Source organism: Cuculus canorus, chromosome 1 (genome assembly GCF_017976375.1).
Source record: "Cuculus canorus isolate bCucCan1 chromosome 1, bCucCan1.pri, whole genome shotgun sequence".
NCBI classification, from domain to species: Eukaryota; Metazoa; Chordata; class Aves; order Cuculiformes; family Cuculidae; genus Cuculus; species Cuculus canorus.
The window spans coordinates 54776147-54792934 of record NC_071401.1 but is presented as its reverse complement, the minus strand read 5'-3'; positions in this window follow the sequence as shown (position 1 = coordinate 54792934).

Genomic DNA, 16788 nt, shown 5'->3' with positions numbered 1-16788 from the left:
ACTGCTCTGTCAGATTCTGCTGAAAAGAATGAAAGTGAAAAATTTCCAGTAAGGTATCAGTATTTATTTTTCTTTTTATAGAGAAAAAAATCAAACAAACTCATGTATACTAAAAGGATATCTCAAGGGGGTTAGTATAGTTGAATTCAAATAGTGTCTCAGTTCATTTATTTTTCAGTAGGTGCACACAGTGTTTTCTAAAAACATACATATAAATTTATAAGCTCCAGATTTCTATATGCTACTCTATTGCTATCATGAAACCCCTGAGTCTGTGTAATGTTTTCAAGAAAATACAATCCATCTCTTTAACATATTATGCTGGAACAGAAAAAGAATAGCCAGGATTAAAATGTATGGATAAAGGGAAAATACAATATTACTATTTTTGATGGAGATACTTGGAAACATGTCTATCTTATATGCTTATATCAGCTGATATTTCGTGCTATATTCCCTAATCATCACATCTACAGCAATATTGCTCACTCTAATACATTGTACGTCATTTTCCACACAAGTATTAATCACAGTTTTGTAATATTATTCTTACTATATTGTATTTTAATTGGTGATCAAAATATAAAATTTAATGAGTCAACATGGAATTCTGAAGTCTTGATATGAAAATGTAAAAGCCCTATTTCTTACTGTAATGTAGATGAAAAATGTTAATGTTCTTGGGAAATACTTATACATGTTACCTTGATATAAAAGTTCATTTGACAATTGGTTATAGATTAGTATTTAAGTATTGCATGTAATATAACTGATGTTTTTATTTAACTTATTTACTTCTTCCAATTCAATACCTGTTTTCTTCACTACTTATAGTTTTACACTTACCAATCCTCAAAAAAAATTCAAGAGAAAATAAAGAGTAATTTCTCTTTAAATACCCTCTTGACACTGTCAAATTCAATCTTTAAAACTACTGCAAACAGATTGGCAATATTTCTTGCAATATATTGCCATCTAGAGGAAAAAATGTATGTTGCTGCAAAATAAATATGATGGTTTAGGTGTAGTTTATAATGCCTGTTTTACCGTGAAAAACACACCTTGTGTTTACTAGGTAATACCATTTGCCATATTGACAAAATCAACTAGGCATAATAAATCTTAAATACATAAGCACAAAATATGCAATAACACAGATACTTGCATATGTTGAATACTGTATACAATCCAATCATATGGACCAAATAAATGCTTTGGAACTTTCACTCTGTTGCAACAAGTAACAGAAAGGGATTTATAAAAAATTCATTTTGTGCATCCAAAACCTGTAACTGATTTTCTAATTAAGGCTAAGTAGCACTCTTTTCAGATAGTGGCACCAAAAATACTAAACTTACTGATTAGATTAATGAAAATAAGTTAGAGGCACTGCAGGATAGCTGTGGAGCTACATGGTTGATCATACCTGGAAATAAATGGGATATACAAGTCTAATACAAATAAATGAAGTCAGTGGGTATGAGTTCTGACTCTCAAGTAACATGTAGTGGAAATATACTATAAGCAGTACTGAAGTGGTTTACACACTGAATTCATTTGGACTGTCGAAGCCTCAAAACTAAATTATGTATTTAGGTATTTTGCTGAATTGGGATCTCTATTTTCAACTCTTGTTCTTCATCACAAATGTGACTACATTAAGTACATTTAGATATGAATTAATGCTAAAAGAATTGTTCTGTTTCATTTACAATTCCTTTGTATTAAATATTTCTAGTTATTGTTTTAAATGATTGGAAAATATCTTCAAGTATAACAGAGCATGTTAGGAAAACAGCAAATTGATTGTAAATCTCTGAACAAGTATGAGATCACTTATTGCAACCCAACTCATGTGTAGAAAACTCCCTTGCAAGTACTTTTTATCTCAGTTTCCTAAAGTGCAGTTAAATAGAAGTTAATCTGTATGCGCAAAGCAGCGTTCTTACATTTTCAAAAACGTGGCAAAAAATACAAGTGTTAGCCCTCTCAAAGAGGCAAAAGTTTGAACTGCTTCTATATACATAATAATAATTTTAAAATAGGCACACAGTAGCATTTAACCTCATGAGGTTCCATAAGGGAAAGTGCAAAGTCCTGCACCTGGGAAGGAAGATTCCCTGGCACCAGTACAGGCTGGTGTCAACCTGCTGGAAAAGCATCTTGACAGGAAAGGACCTGGGAGTCCCGGCGGACACTAAGTTGAACAAGAGCCAGAAATATGCCCCTGTGGCAAAGAGGGCTAACGGTATCCTGAACCGCATTAGTAGCAGAGCTGCCAGCTGGTTGAGGGAGGTGATCCTCACCCTCCACATAAAACTGGTAAGGCCACACATAAAGTGCTGTGTCCAGCTTAGGGCTCCTCAGTACAAAAGAGAGATGGACATATTGGACAGAATCCAGCAAAGGGCCACAAAGCTGATGATGAAGGGACTGGCACGAAAGGAAAGGCTGAGAGAGCTGGAAGTGTTCGGTCTGATCGAATTCATGTATATAAATACCTGAAGTGTGTATGCCCAGTGACAGGACAAGACAGAACGGGCACAATCCGAAACACAGGCATGCCAGGGATTACTGGACCTCTCTTCCCAGTCTCTGTTCTCCATCACCTCCCAGGTTCGTGCCGATGCCCCGGCCTCTGTTGGGGTGCGGCTCTAACTCCGAGCTTCTCCTTGGAGTGCCTTAACTTTCTCGCTTTCTCTTGGCTGCTTTCTCTTGGAGTGCTTTCTCTTACTCCAAGCTCCTCCTTCGAGTAGTCATCTTCTTCTGAGCATTTGCCTTCCAAGGGGGTTGGACAAGGGGACCTCCAGAGGTCACTTCCAATCTCAACCATTCTGTGATTCCGTGATGTGAATGTGCATAGCTGGTATTCTGCCACTTCAAGAAGGGAAAAATATATACTGACAACCACTACGAATAGTGAGGGAAATCTCAACCTCCACCGCTCTATATTATTGTCTTAGTATCTCTCTCACAGAAGATGGAGAAATCCCAATTTTCACTTCTGGTTTCCTTCTGAGACATACTTTAGAAATTTATCAAATTCTCTTTCACTGAGGCAAAGCAATACAAACATATCATTTTGTATTTTTTCAGGAAGCAAAGGAAATCATACATTCACAGCAAGTATTTTGGTTAGAGGTCATTTTGCTCCTGAAAAACACAAAGTGATAAGAACTGCTGTCTTTTATGTATTGCTTCCTTATATTTGAAGTTATTTGACTTCCAAAATTAAAGAACAGGCCACAAAGAAGTGTGGGTAAATTAGCAAGAGAATTACTAAAAGATTTTTCAATTGAAACACCTAGACTTTATTAAAATAGAAAAAAAAAACACCTTTCTTTTACTGATGTGAATTACTGACGCATTTGAATGGCTGCTGGAAACTAAGTTATTTCAGATATGTTTCATTCACTTTCCAAAGAGCTGTTCTTTTTATAAGATAATCAGTAGTAACTTAGGTAATGATATAACAATAAAAACTGTTATAGAGACTTCATAAAGTTTGTCAGCATCAATTTGTGGTAAATATTAACGTTAGTAATAGAAAATTAATAATAAAGATATATTGTATTTTGCTTTCACTTATGATTACATTCAGGTAAAATAAAGTCATATTTAATTGTCAAAAATATCAAGAAATTGTATTTAATGGAGTTTTCAGTGAAGAAAAATTATAGCTAGTATTATAGCTAGCTGAAAAGGGGAGGTAGAAAAAATTAAAACAAATAGAAAGTCAAAGTTTTTACTGATTTCTTTATTATTACTAAACTAAGTAAGTAATAAAGCAATTACATTTATGACAGAAGACAATATATAATATATTTCAAGAAAATATAAAGACAAATGCAAAATTTGAAATCTATTTCTTAGACAGAGACTTACTGGCTGGTGAATAATACATATTTTTATACAAACAGGCAGTCTATGAGACTAACAGAAGGCACAATTTATCTGAAATAGTTTATTCTAATTGTTACATTTTGTGTATATTTAGATATATTATATACAGCTTCTGTTACATTTCTATGGACATGAATGAACACAGTACCCACTTAAACAAGAGGATAAGAAAGTGCACTTTTATAAATGGTTGATTTGGTATCTTTCCTATGTGTATTATGGCATTGCTAGGAGTGAGCTTAAACATGCCCTGACAACAGTTTTGAAAATGGTAGAATTGCCACATTTTCTGATTCTTTATAATTTTACATAATATTGTCACCTTCTTTAGAAAATACATGACGTACACACATTTGGTTTATTCCTGTGTTGTTATTACCACATAGAGCTTACAACTGTATCTAAAGGAAAGGAAAGTGCATTCATGATGTGCTGTGCAGCCCTGATCCTCCACCCTCTAGACCAAGATGCCTGCTGGAAAGGACTTCCAAACATGCATTTTTTCTAGGGGCATCCAGAAGGATGTTGAGTAGTTAGAGTTGATGTACAATCAGCACTTAGTGTACATGCCATCAATCCATTGATACTTGTTAAAAACAACACAGAAATTGTTTTGATGTAGACACATGAAGAAAATAACACAATTTACATTCCAGTATTGAGTGAATCTAGGATCAAAAATTGGCTAGTCTTCGTAATATCCATAAATTTAATACCACTGGTGTTTCATAAAAACCAAACCACAACCATAAGAGCATAAGTTTGCCATGTTTAAGTAATCATTGTTTACAAAGCATATTCTGATAGTCAAAACCTAGTATTTCAGAAGGAATTTTTGGAGGTAGTGACATGACTGTATGATACTGAAACTGAGATGCTGTGACAGGATCTAACTGGAATAGATAGAGAACTTATTCTGAAAATCCTGCCTACAGGCAAGCAACCAAACATATAGGAAAAGATGACAGTTTGAAGGTTTAGAAAAACTGGTACACAGACAACTTGCGCATTCCTGAAAGCAAAAGTATATATAGATATACTGAAACACACTGTGAATAAGTTCAATGTAAGTCCCTTCACCTTGCTCAAAACTCGTCTCTAAACCTGTTTAATTCAGAAGTTCTCTAAAGGCACCTCTTATTTCCTCATTAGTTACTACAGTGATTTGGAACAATAAGAGAGTTATCATGCTTTATATATATAAAAACATACAAACTCATTATACTCCGTGCATTCCTTCTTTCATCATACAAAATGTAGATTAGAATAGAGGTTGTGCTTTCTTTTTTTTTTTAATTAAATGCAAAATATAATAGTAAGTAGCCATTTGAAAATTAACAACTGAGTACCATGTAGGGTGCCAGTGAAAGAAGAGGCAGCCAAGAATTTCAAATATTTTTCTTACAAAAAGTTTCTCTCCAAGACTCCCAAGTAAATCATGAAGTCTTTTTCCCTCATAGTCTTGTACATCACTACAAGCAATCTTCCCCTTCTCGCTATCTCTGCATGATTTTCCTCAAAGTACTTCATGGCAACCTATATTCTGTTCTTTGACTTCTTTTTCTGTATCTTTCTCATGTTTCATTTGCCATCTTCTCTTTGCACTTTCACTGTTCCTCTGGGACTACATTTGCTGCAAAATGCTAACTACAATTCTGCCCTCACTCTGCATCTGTAATTAGGGACAGCCTGCTTCAAACTTATTTGGAACAATTGACTGTAGTAGCCATTTCTCATAGTATACAAACGATTTCCTTCCCCTTTGAAGCAGGGAAAAAAAATGTCAGTTTTATCTTAAACCTCATTTCAGTTCAATCGAAGACATTGCAAAAGCACCTGCTCTAGTAAAGGTACACAGGAGACTTCCTGACACTTTTTCTGTTCCTACAATCAAGTTTATAGCAAAACAAAACAAAGACACCAAAGTCTACATAAAACCATGCCACTCATCATAACACTGAAGCATTGCCCATTTTCCACCTATATTTTACTGTTTTGCCACTTGTTATCATCATAAGCATCAGTAGTGACTACTTCAGAAAAAATTCTCTGAATTTCATAGTCAACATGAAAGGGTAAAGCAGAAATCTTCTAGATAGACAAATATATTTAAAATTACTCATATTTCACCGGTGTTCTATTTAGTACTATTTTAATTTCAGTTCTTAAATGAACAATGAAAAGCTGATTTCAGTCCTAGAACTGAGCTCATGCTTACTGCTGCTTCCAAGTTAAATAACATTTGTGTGCACTATGACAAGAAGACCAGATGACAAAGGTCATTTTGAGTGAAAGAGAACACAAGACTAACCTACCTGTCTCTAACAGTCACTAATAAAAAATTCATGTGCACAACAGAGATTAAAAAAAAAAAAAAAACAAGAACAACAAAAAAAAAAAACCAAAACAAATCAAAACAAAGGACCCAATACAAATCAAAACAAAAAACAGATTAAATGAGACCATACCAGGAATATCAGTTACTGTCTTACTTTCAATGAAGTTTTAACACTTCATGGAGGCTTTTGAAAGGAAAATCTAATTTGCCACTTGTAACAGTTTAATCCAATTAGGCATTCTTTGTCCATAGCTACAGTATCTGAGCATCTGGCCCTATTTTCAAGGAGAACTCAGAAAATAGCATGATAAACCAAATAATTATTATTCCTTTGTGTTACATTAGCAAAAAACACTGACAAATACTATCCAGTAAATTTCGTAGAAGCTTAACCATAGTACAAAAGCTATCCCAGATTGTTACCCAGCTACCAGATTCCCTTTGCTGGGCAAGTGTCAGTGACCATAACTCAGTAGCTTCTGTCCTCATTCCTTTTTGGTCAAGGTTGAAGTTGAGACATGCCAGAATGAACTCCTCATGTGGCACATTGCAAGTGTTGAGAGACACAATCCTTCATTATTATGATTCTAGATATCTGATCAATTTATAAAAATATATGGGAGAAAATGAAGAAGTGCTCTGGCATGTTGATTTTTTTTAGTTTCTTTCTTTCAAGTGGATCCTAAAATATATGCTTCTTTATGTCAAAATTCTAAAGTTTCAAGAGTATTATTGTTTTGCACATTTCTACATGCTATATAGCATGTATACATCAAAGAGAGCATGCAGTCCAAGAGTTTGGATGCACCCATGAAAAAGTGGAAGATACAGATCTTTCTTTTTTCTATACAGTTCCTGTATGTTCTTCATACAGGAAAATATTTTTTCCCTGAGAGAATTGAGCAAAATCAGAATCAACCATTAAACTTAAGCTGCCATCCTATAAGACAGCTGCAGTAGCAGTTATACTTCCTAATAGAACTGGAAATCTTCAGGGAAATTATGAAGGTCCAAACTGAAAGATAACATATTTCTTGGTTTGGAAAATAAGCTACTTTTCTAGGATTGTGTTTCGTTCCTGAGATATATCACATCAAACTTTTCCAAATTTTAAGTGGGCTGAAAACCTGAGAAAGAAGAAGCAGGATAGCTGTTTCCAGAGTGAAAGGCTAATGCCTGCGGTTCCTGAGAGTCAGCATGGTTCTGTGTCCTGAGGCTATAGAAAAACTGGGATTGCACCAAAAAGGTCATTTTTGAGGCTCCTGCACTGCTGTTTCTTCAGTTCTTAGTAAAATTTAGAAGTCCTATTACTCAGGATCCCAAATCAGTAAATAGCTGAGAAGCTACTTCCAAAACTGCCAAAGATCTAAAGAATCCAAGTTTTACCTGTTGGGGGAGGGGAGAGGAGGGGAAAGACAGGACATCTGTTATGCAACTGCTTATCAAAGCAAGTCAAATTGACTTTTATGGTGAGTCTATTCAGATCAAGAGTTGGAACCCACCCCCTTTTTTCTTCTGTCTTCCTGTTATTGTTGCTGCAGCTGTATATTTCTTCTTCAATTTCACTTAGTGCTTTCAATAAAGAGCTAAGCTGTGACTCTTGGCTTAAAATTGTGTTAAAACTGCGATCGTTGGGTTTTAATTACTTTATTACCTGAAGATCGTTATAAAAGTGACTGGTTCTTCTTAAGAAAGGAGGTAAGACTGCATCTGTTCTGTCTATATCATGTTCAGATTCTTGAAGTTCCAAGAATCTCTCTTGTATTTGACAAATTGAATTTGGAGTGATGAATGAAAAAATACTTGTCTCTTCTGAAAATATTTTAAAATCTTTCCTCATTTTTTTTCAATTTATTGTTGGAGCAAGTCGAAATGTCATTCTCACGAAGATCTTTTTCTGATGTTACTGCAGAACCACAGAAATGTAGGTAGGTTGCTAATATCCATAGAAGCTTGCTCTTATTTCCACTGCATTTTACTGATAGTTTTTTTTGGAAGATAAAACAGTTCTAAAGCAAACAAAACTGCATATGTAATCTTTCTTGCTACACAATTTTTCAAGGAAAATGGTTACATTTCCTTCTTGACTGCTCTTTTCTAAGATAAGCTATATAGTTTCACATTCTTCAGTTTATAATACAGACAACTAATGTATGCAACAACCGAGAAACATTATTTCCTTCTTTCACAGAATAACTGAAAATACATCTCTCAGTTGCCACAGTTATAGCACTGTGGCAACTATTTATCTGCACACACACATTCATGCACAAATACACATGTAAGTTATACAAATAAGAATGTTTTTTACATGGTAGGTTTAATCATTGAAGGAAAAGATTTTTTCGTTATACTTTTCCTTGGGGTTTTTTTTTGTTGTTTGGTGTGGGTTTGCTTGGGGGTCTTTTGTGCTTTAATATCTTCTTTAAATATCATCATAGAGGGAGATTTTCGTTTCCTGTTCTTCAGCAAATAATTTCCTGTGCTTGAATAAAATATTGTGCTGTGGAATAAAATATTCCAGGTCCATGACTGGTTGAAAATAATTTCAAAAGGAAATTAGTAGTAATTCTCAGGGAAAAAGTATCACTATATATTTCCCCAGTTACCAGGAACCTGGGAGTTGGAAAAGCAGTAACATTTGGAGTTTAGAGTTAAAAAAAATACTGCCACCTGTTTGGTTATCTTTTTCTTTTTTTTTCCTATTCATTCAACATGTAAGACTATTTCCCTTCCAGATTATTCATCCAAGGGGAAAAATACTACTCTTCTTAAGTGTAATTACAGCTTGCTCTCCTACTTCAAATGCTATCAGGCATAACATGACTTCCCCTAAAGACAAACTCACTGAAATCACAGTCCCTCTTGTCATTTAATATTAGCCTCGTCCCACATTAGAAAGCATACTACGAGAAAGAATCATTTTCAATCTTAAAATTTACTAAAAGATTCTGAAATTCCAGTTCCACAAATGTGAACCTCAAACGCAATTTATATGATGAGACTGTTCTGTATACTACCTATGCAGCTGATATTTTGTTAGGTGCATAATAAGTGTTACCTTTTGCTGATATGAGTAGAGCTGTCAGAATTAAGAATATTGAGTCATGAGGTCTAAACAAGATGTTCTCCGACAGGCAGCTGCCTCTGGATCATGTTCAAACTGACTAGCCTAGGCTCTTAATTTTCACATTGCAGGACATAAAGAGCGGCCATCTAAATCCAGTAACATGATTCTTAGCACATGACTTAGAAGCCTGTAGCAAAATAAACAACACAATTGGTTCTTGAAGAGGCTTTGGTTGAAAATTACCACCTACTATAACAAACTATGTGTTGTTTGTTAACATCAGAAGCTGAGATGACTGAGACATCTGTCTTCTTTCCTCGCAAGCCATTTTTCCTGAATGTTTCTGTCCTACCTGCTGTTACATGAAACACTCATCAAAGTGAAGAATATTAATTCAATCTTTTTATTAGTCTATCAGTGAAGAAAGCTCTATAGTCTCCTTCTAAGGCATCTCTGAGATACTACAAAGAGTCATTTGTTGTCTAAATTAGGAGACAGTCTCTCTCCTCTTACTGTAAGCCTCAGTGTCTCTGCAAAGGGATGGACTGCTACCATGCTGCACAGCGAGTTTCCCAAAGCAGGCCAGCAGATGTTAGGAGCAGAAGTGCAACTGAAAAAGGTCCTGACCCAAGACTTCACGGCACTTCTCTTTATTCAGGAAGCAAAATCCTCTTCCTAGGGCATGGTGCAGGAAAAGCAGGAGTATTTGTGGGAGAAATGCTTCTGGTTAGACCACTCACCTGGGAAATGGGGCATCTGTGATGTTGACCAGTCCAACTCAGAGGAGGTTTCAATCAGTAACTTTGTTTTCCTAGATGATGCCTTAAGAACAAGTATGGAAAAGTCTGCTGGGCCAGCCCATGGGAAACTACCATGAGCTTGAGAAGTCACCTCGTTCTTTGGTTTCTGTGGGAAAGCAGAAGCCCTATGGTCTGCTCAGAATAACTGAAAAGAGCATAGAGTTTGTGACTAATAATGAAAACGTGATAGCTGGCACTTTTCTTCGCTGGCAGAAGAAAAGTGGGCTGGGGATATCCAGGAGCATAGGGCAGATTGTGGTTGTGATTACAGAGCAGAAGAAGCTGGAATAGAGGGTGAATTTGGGCTTTCCTGGGTTCCCAAGTGGTAGGGAACTGCTTTGAACAGTAAAAGGGCATTGAAATAAGTTGTGCCCCCACGGGCAGTGAAAGTTGTTTCCTCCCCATCCTGAAGGTAGAGAATGGTCTATAAGATCTTTCATATCACATCAGCAGCTTGTATGGAATAAAATAAATAAAGATGAGCCTTTAGATCAGTCATTCTCAAGGGTTTATGAAAAAAAAGGGGTAAACATAACTGTAAGTCAGTAAATATACACAAACTAGATGGTGACCAAATTTACACATTTTGCTTCCTTTCTTGAAAACTAACTTTTCCCTTAATTGTATACAAAGATTTCGAGATTAAAAAGATATTTAAACAAGTGTAGGTAGTAGGGCAAATCTGTGGCTTCCCTATTACAGAGGAATAAGGTATCATAAAACACCTCCTACTCGCCTGCTGGGAGAACAAGAATACGTGAGGCAATTTTCCCCTTTCCCATGCATGTGGGTAGAGGGTGGGTTGGTAAGAGGAAAAAAAATAGGAGAAAGACTGGTTGATACACTACTGAAAAGGCAAGGTAGATTAAATAGGATCAAAAAAACCCAGTTAGATTAAAGGCAAAGATAGACAAGTCTGCCTAGTGTATAACGGAAGGAATAGAAATAATCTGTTTCTTAATTCTTACCAGACAGTTATCAGCAACTGTATCTAAAATTTGACTTTGTTAAACAAAATGAAAAAGTTCCATTTATTTAAGAACAATAAAGGAGTTAAAAATTATTTGTTCATCCAGCCACTCCAAAACCAAAAATTTATACTAACTGAAGTAATACACCATGTGGACAAAACTACTCCAACAAACTTCTTAAAAATAATTTTAGTGTCCAAAATTAATGTTAATTTGAGTAAAGTACTATACAGTAACACCAACATGAGGCAGGATTTCTGTTGACTGATTTGTACCATCTGTTCACGGCTCACATATCACTTTCTCTAGCTTTAATATAAGGAAAACAAAAACAAAACTTGTCCTTCCCAATCTCAATTAGGGTATTTAGAGAATTTAGTTGAATTTTCAGCATTTACTGAACCATTTCTTTGAAAAACATCGTCAATACCATAATGTTCAATTACACTTAAGCAAAAAGCACCCTCTGCAAGATATTAATGTATTAAAGAGAAAGAAGGAGTAAATACTGTAATTAGCAAATGTTTTGCTAACAGTTAGAAATGGACATCCACCCTTGTTGGATCACAAACTGCTTTTTTCCCCCTACATTTGGTATCCATAAAAAAAAAAAAAATAAGGGATCCAGTAACCAAACTTTACATATAGCGTTTTAAAGACGCAATACGCAATAAATTACTCCCCTCTTTAAATAACACAGGACCGTTTTCCTGGAACAAACAGAAATAATAGACTCGTGTTTATCCCAAGTGTCAACGAATTTAGATATAAAACCGCCGTAGTTTGAGCCTGGGATTACTGATAATCACAATTTGCAGAAAAAATTCCCTTCTGTCTTAACTCCTCTGATTTCACTTAATTCCTCCGATTTCATTCGAGGCGTTTCTTCCCGAGAGAAGCCCGGTGCCCTCTCATCCTTTCTCTCGGCGGGGGCAGGGAGGACGAAACGATTGGGTTTTGATGGTGCTCGGTGCCCTCCTCCCCGCCTCAGGGAGGAGCCGAGGGGACCAGGAGCCGCTTGGAGGGACCGGGACGGGGATGCTCAGCAGCGCGTCTCCCCAGTCAAAGCCACGGAAAGGGAGAGCTGTGGCGAGAGAAAAGCAGCTGCGAGGTCGGCAGTGGGCAGTGTTTCCCAGTCACTCCTCCGAAGGCAGGTTACAGCCTCAGGGAGGCAAACGCGAGCCCGAGCTCTGGCTGGCCGGGATGGTCCCGTGTGCTCCGCTCGCCGCTGCCCGCCCAGTCCTGACATCACGCTGCTTTCTGTTTCGAGAACAAAGAGCTCTGACTTTCGAGCAGTAATCGCTTAAATGTTTCCCATCTGGTAGCGCTGCCAGAGTTACGTCACAGGCCAGAAAGTTCTCCAGAGCCATGGGGTCCGCAGGAAAGTCTGGGCTCCGTCTGTGGAAGGACCAAGGTCTGCAGCCGAGGCGGCATCACCTCGTGGCTCCACTGGCCCGTGGGCAACTGGAGCAGACCTGGCCTCCAGGAATGCACCAAGCGCTGCGGCAGATGCCATAGCCAACATAAGCCCAGAGCGTGTTTTCACCCACCAATCCTATACAGTCATAGCACAGTTTGGGTTGGAAGGGACCTTAAAGATCATCCAGTTCCAAACCCCCTGCCATGGGCAGGGACACATCCCACTAGATCAGGCTGCCTAAGGCCCCATGCAACATGGCCTTGAACACCTCCAGGGATGGGGCATCCACAACTTCCCTTGGCAACCCATCCCAGTGCCTCACCACCCTCATGATGATCAGAGGGCTGGAGCACCCTCCATATGAGGACAGGCTGAGAGAGTTGGGCTTGTTCAGCCTGGAGAAGAGAAACCTCTGAGGAGACCTTATAGCAATCTTCCAGTACCTGAGGGGGCTACAAGAAAGCTGGAGAGGGACCATTCACAAAAGATTGTAGTGATAGGACTCGGGCAATGGGTATAAACTGGAGAGGGGCAGATTTAGACTAGACATAAGGACAAATTTCTTCACGATGAGAGTGGTGGGACACTGGAACAGGTTGTCCAGGGAACTGTGGATGCCCCGTCCCTGGAGATGTTCAAGGCCAGGTTGGATGGGGCTTTGGGCAGCCTGATCTAGTGGGATGTGTCCCTGCCCATGGCAGGGGGTTTGGATGAAGCTAAATATGAAAAAGGGAGAACAGGAAAAAGTTATCAAGCCCTTTAAAGGATAAAGGCTATTTTAAATGTTTTCTAATATAAAAACCCTGAATGTTCTCATTCTATTAGTGTTGTGATAAAGAATAACCAGTACTGCTTGCTCTTTGTACAAATTTGTTTTACCAAACCTCTAGTGTGGATATGCATTTGCATATATGCAGAAGTTGACTAAAAAGCTTTCTGCTAAGAACCCTACGATCTTGTACGTAAAAAAATAATTAGAACTGCCAGTAGAGTAGCCATACCCAAAACAGTATCTGGTTTTGTTTCAGAGGAAACTGATAATGTTTGGGGTTTTTTTTCCAAAAGAAAGCCCATAAATGAGCTAAAATTTACACTGCGTGAATGATAATGAGATGAGGGTGCAGTAGTAAACTATGGAGGTATGCCATTTGATAATGTAGATGTACCTTTTGAAATTCAAAGATTTCCACAAGCATCCATAACCAAAATTAAATAAAGTTTAATGGATTTTATGGATTTTCTTTTTCAGCTCTTTAAAATGGTTAGGAAATACCAACACATGTGCACATGAGAATGGAAGAAATAATGTTTAATGAGGAGTATAATGTTGGACCCTTGCAGAATATAAAAAGAATACAAATAATTTTTAAATGGTAGAAATATTATAATTTTACAGACTGTATTATGCATTAAGATAGGAAAGTACTGCTTATGAAAATTGACTAAATAGTCCTTATTCATTATGTGGACAAAGTGGCAATTAATAAAGGAATTTTATAAAAAGACATATTTGGAGAATTTTTTTCAGCTAAATTTAACATTGTGTTGTTAATTGTGTAAATAAAACAAAGATCATACCCTCACTTTATCCCTGACGCATAGAGAGCATGACGACACTCCATACATTGTGTGAATTGCTTTCAAAACAGCTGAAAATAGCCCCAGCTCACATTGCTTTTTAAAATTAAAACTGGCAGGCAAACTATTCTTCCCATTAATAGGCTACTTTGCATGTTAAATTAATCTCTGAAGTAATAAATTCAGGTTCCATTTGAAACCTTCATAAAGGTTTACAATTTTTTACAGTTAAAACTTTCAGGTATACATAACCAATAAGCTTCATTCCATAGTAATTTTTAGGGTAAAATTCCTCTCAGCAGGTTTTAGGCATCAGTCGTGTAAACAACTGCATACGAGCTGGTCATCTTGAGCTCCCTGTGTAGTTAAAAGAGAGAAGAACTTCTGGGGTACAATTCATCTGGCCAGCATTAGGTTTCTTTATTAATGTGGGATAAATTACACCAAAGAATCACCTGTTTCTTTCCACTGATTGCCAAAGAAATGACTGGCAAACATCCTACCCTTTGTCATTGTGCTTTAGAGCTTTACCTTGCACTTAAAAATGATCAGTAGAGTAGATTTTGCCTGCATTCCTAGAAAGCCAGTTTTATTCGATTAAGCTTCTAACATTTAGGAGTGTCACCATAATTTGAGTTAAGTCTATTGGAGGCTAACTTGCTGTGAAAATATTCCAGCATTAATTTTATCTATGGTACCTTGGATTGTTGAGTGTTAGCCTTTCTTTTTTCATTTGGTTTGTTTGGGTTTTTTCTCCATGATTTTCATCAGTTGTTCTGATATATTTACAGATATTGTAAAGTTGTTCCTATGGGTGTCTATATGTCTCACGTGGAAATCTTCATCACTTCAAGAGAATGGATGTCTGCGTGAAAACCAAAATTCATACAGAAGTAGGTGCTTTGTATGTAGCTGGAACTCTGATATATGAACTAGCATTTGAGTATGTTTTGTACTAAACATTGAGTTTGGAAAGGACATAGTGTAACAAGAGCTTGTTCCATAGCTGCATTTACCTAAGGCTCCTCTGTGCTTGGAAGATGTCGTCACTACCTCAAAAACATAGATATAAAAGCAGTACAGCACTCACAACCAGTAATTTTAAGGTATATCTGATCAGTTTAACTGACAGACATATAAATTTCCAGAATTTTACCTCATAACTTTATGCTCAAGGCAAAGTAAGAAAATATGAACCGAGCCATCACAAACTGTTAAGGTTAAGAACGGTCATATATACTTATGAGAGCTTTCGTGAACACTCAGCATCAACTCATACATCAGAAAAAGAAGCCTGAAAATTAAAAATTTAACAGAAGATTTTGTTTTGTATAAATGTGAAGTTGTATTAAGGCATCTACTTGACCAAAACCTAATAAAAACCCCTGCTCCTAGCTCACTGACTTTAAAAAAAAATAAAAAATGGTTAATGTCACCTGACTTCCTAACACCACTCACTCTAAACAGATCATATAGATCTTTCTCTAGGTTTCTGCAGCAGTATGGAGGGAAGAGAGAAGTCTGTGGTAAAGTAAATCTAACTTCACAAGTTAAACACTGATTTGCCTGACAACTAAAGAAACTCTCAGAGGCAGTTGGAGAGTTGGACTAGATGATTTTTTAGGTTCCTTGCAAATAAAATATTCTATCCTATTCTGGCATTACTCCCTTTTCTGTTGTCTCCTCACTGCTCTTTCCATGCCTGAGGTTCTGTCTTGCTCTGCTCTTCTGTTTTATCCATTTTACATCAGAATTATTTCACCAAAATCTCAAGTCCAGGCTTCTAGGAATAAAAGGTTCAGATAAGTGTTTGTCTTCTCAATGTTTATTTTTTCGCGCCCTTCAAATTTTCAGGAGACTCCGTAACAATGTTCAGCTATCTGCTAATCAGCATGAGAAGCTGTTTCAGACTCTGTTTTACAATACATTCATTCTGTTAGTATTTCCCCTGATGGAAAACCCTGCAATATAGGATGATTGTATCTACTAGAGAGATAGTCATAGCAGGTGTGGAATGATCCATCAGATGTCAATTTAAAACAATAATTAATGCATTATTAATATTTTCAAAGATAAATAAATATATCTTCTCAAGGCTGAACATCTAATTTCCCAGACTTGCAGCTCTAAAATTTTCAGTAGCACTGTCATCTTCAAGTGACATCTTTATCAAATTTTGCTAATGATGGAAACTTTTTTTTAAAAAAAAACTATTATTTAACTTACTAGCTTTCCTGTTTCTAGAAAGTAAAATTATAGAACTGACAAAGTATGTGCAGTGATGGTTGCTATGTCTGTTTGGGAAAGTCATTTCATTTTGCATGACTTTGCACCCACTTACTTCACTTACCCTAAAATTTCTGTGTATCTTAAATGTTTGTCCAGAAACAAAAAACTACATGGATCAGTTTTACTCCAGTTCAGATCACTTGAAATTTACACAGTGGCACTAGTAAATAGTTTTGACTAAGGAACTGATAGCCTAATATCATATGTATCTGTTAAGGATGCTCAAACTCATTAGAGGAAGTACTATATATATGACATTACAGACAAAACTTTGTCAACCAAAAGTGAATTCCAGTTGAATTATTTGTTAGCTATTCCTTTCCAGTGAGTAAAAGAGAGATCCCAGACATTATAGCTTGAAAAGCTACTGGATCTTTATATGAATGTTGAGCAAGATGAAATCCTGCTTTATGAGTTAG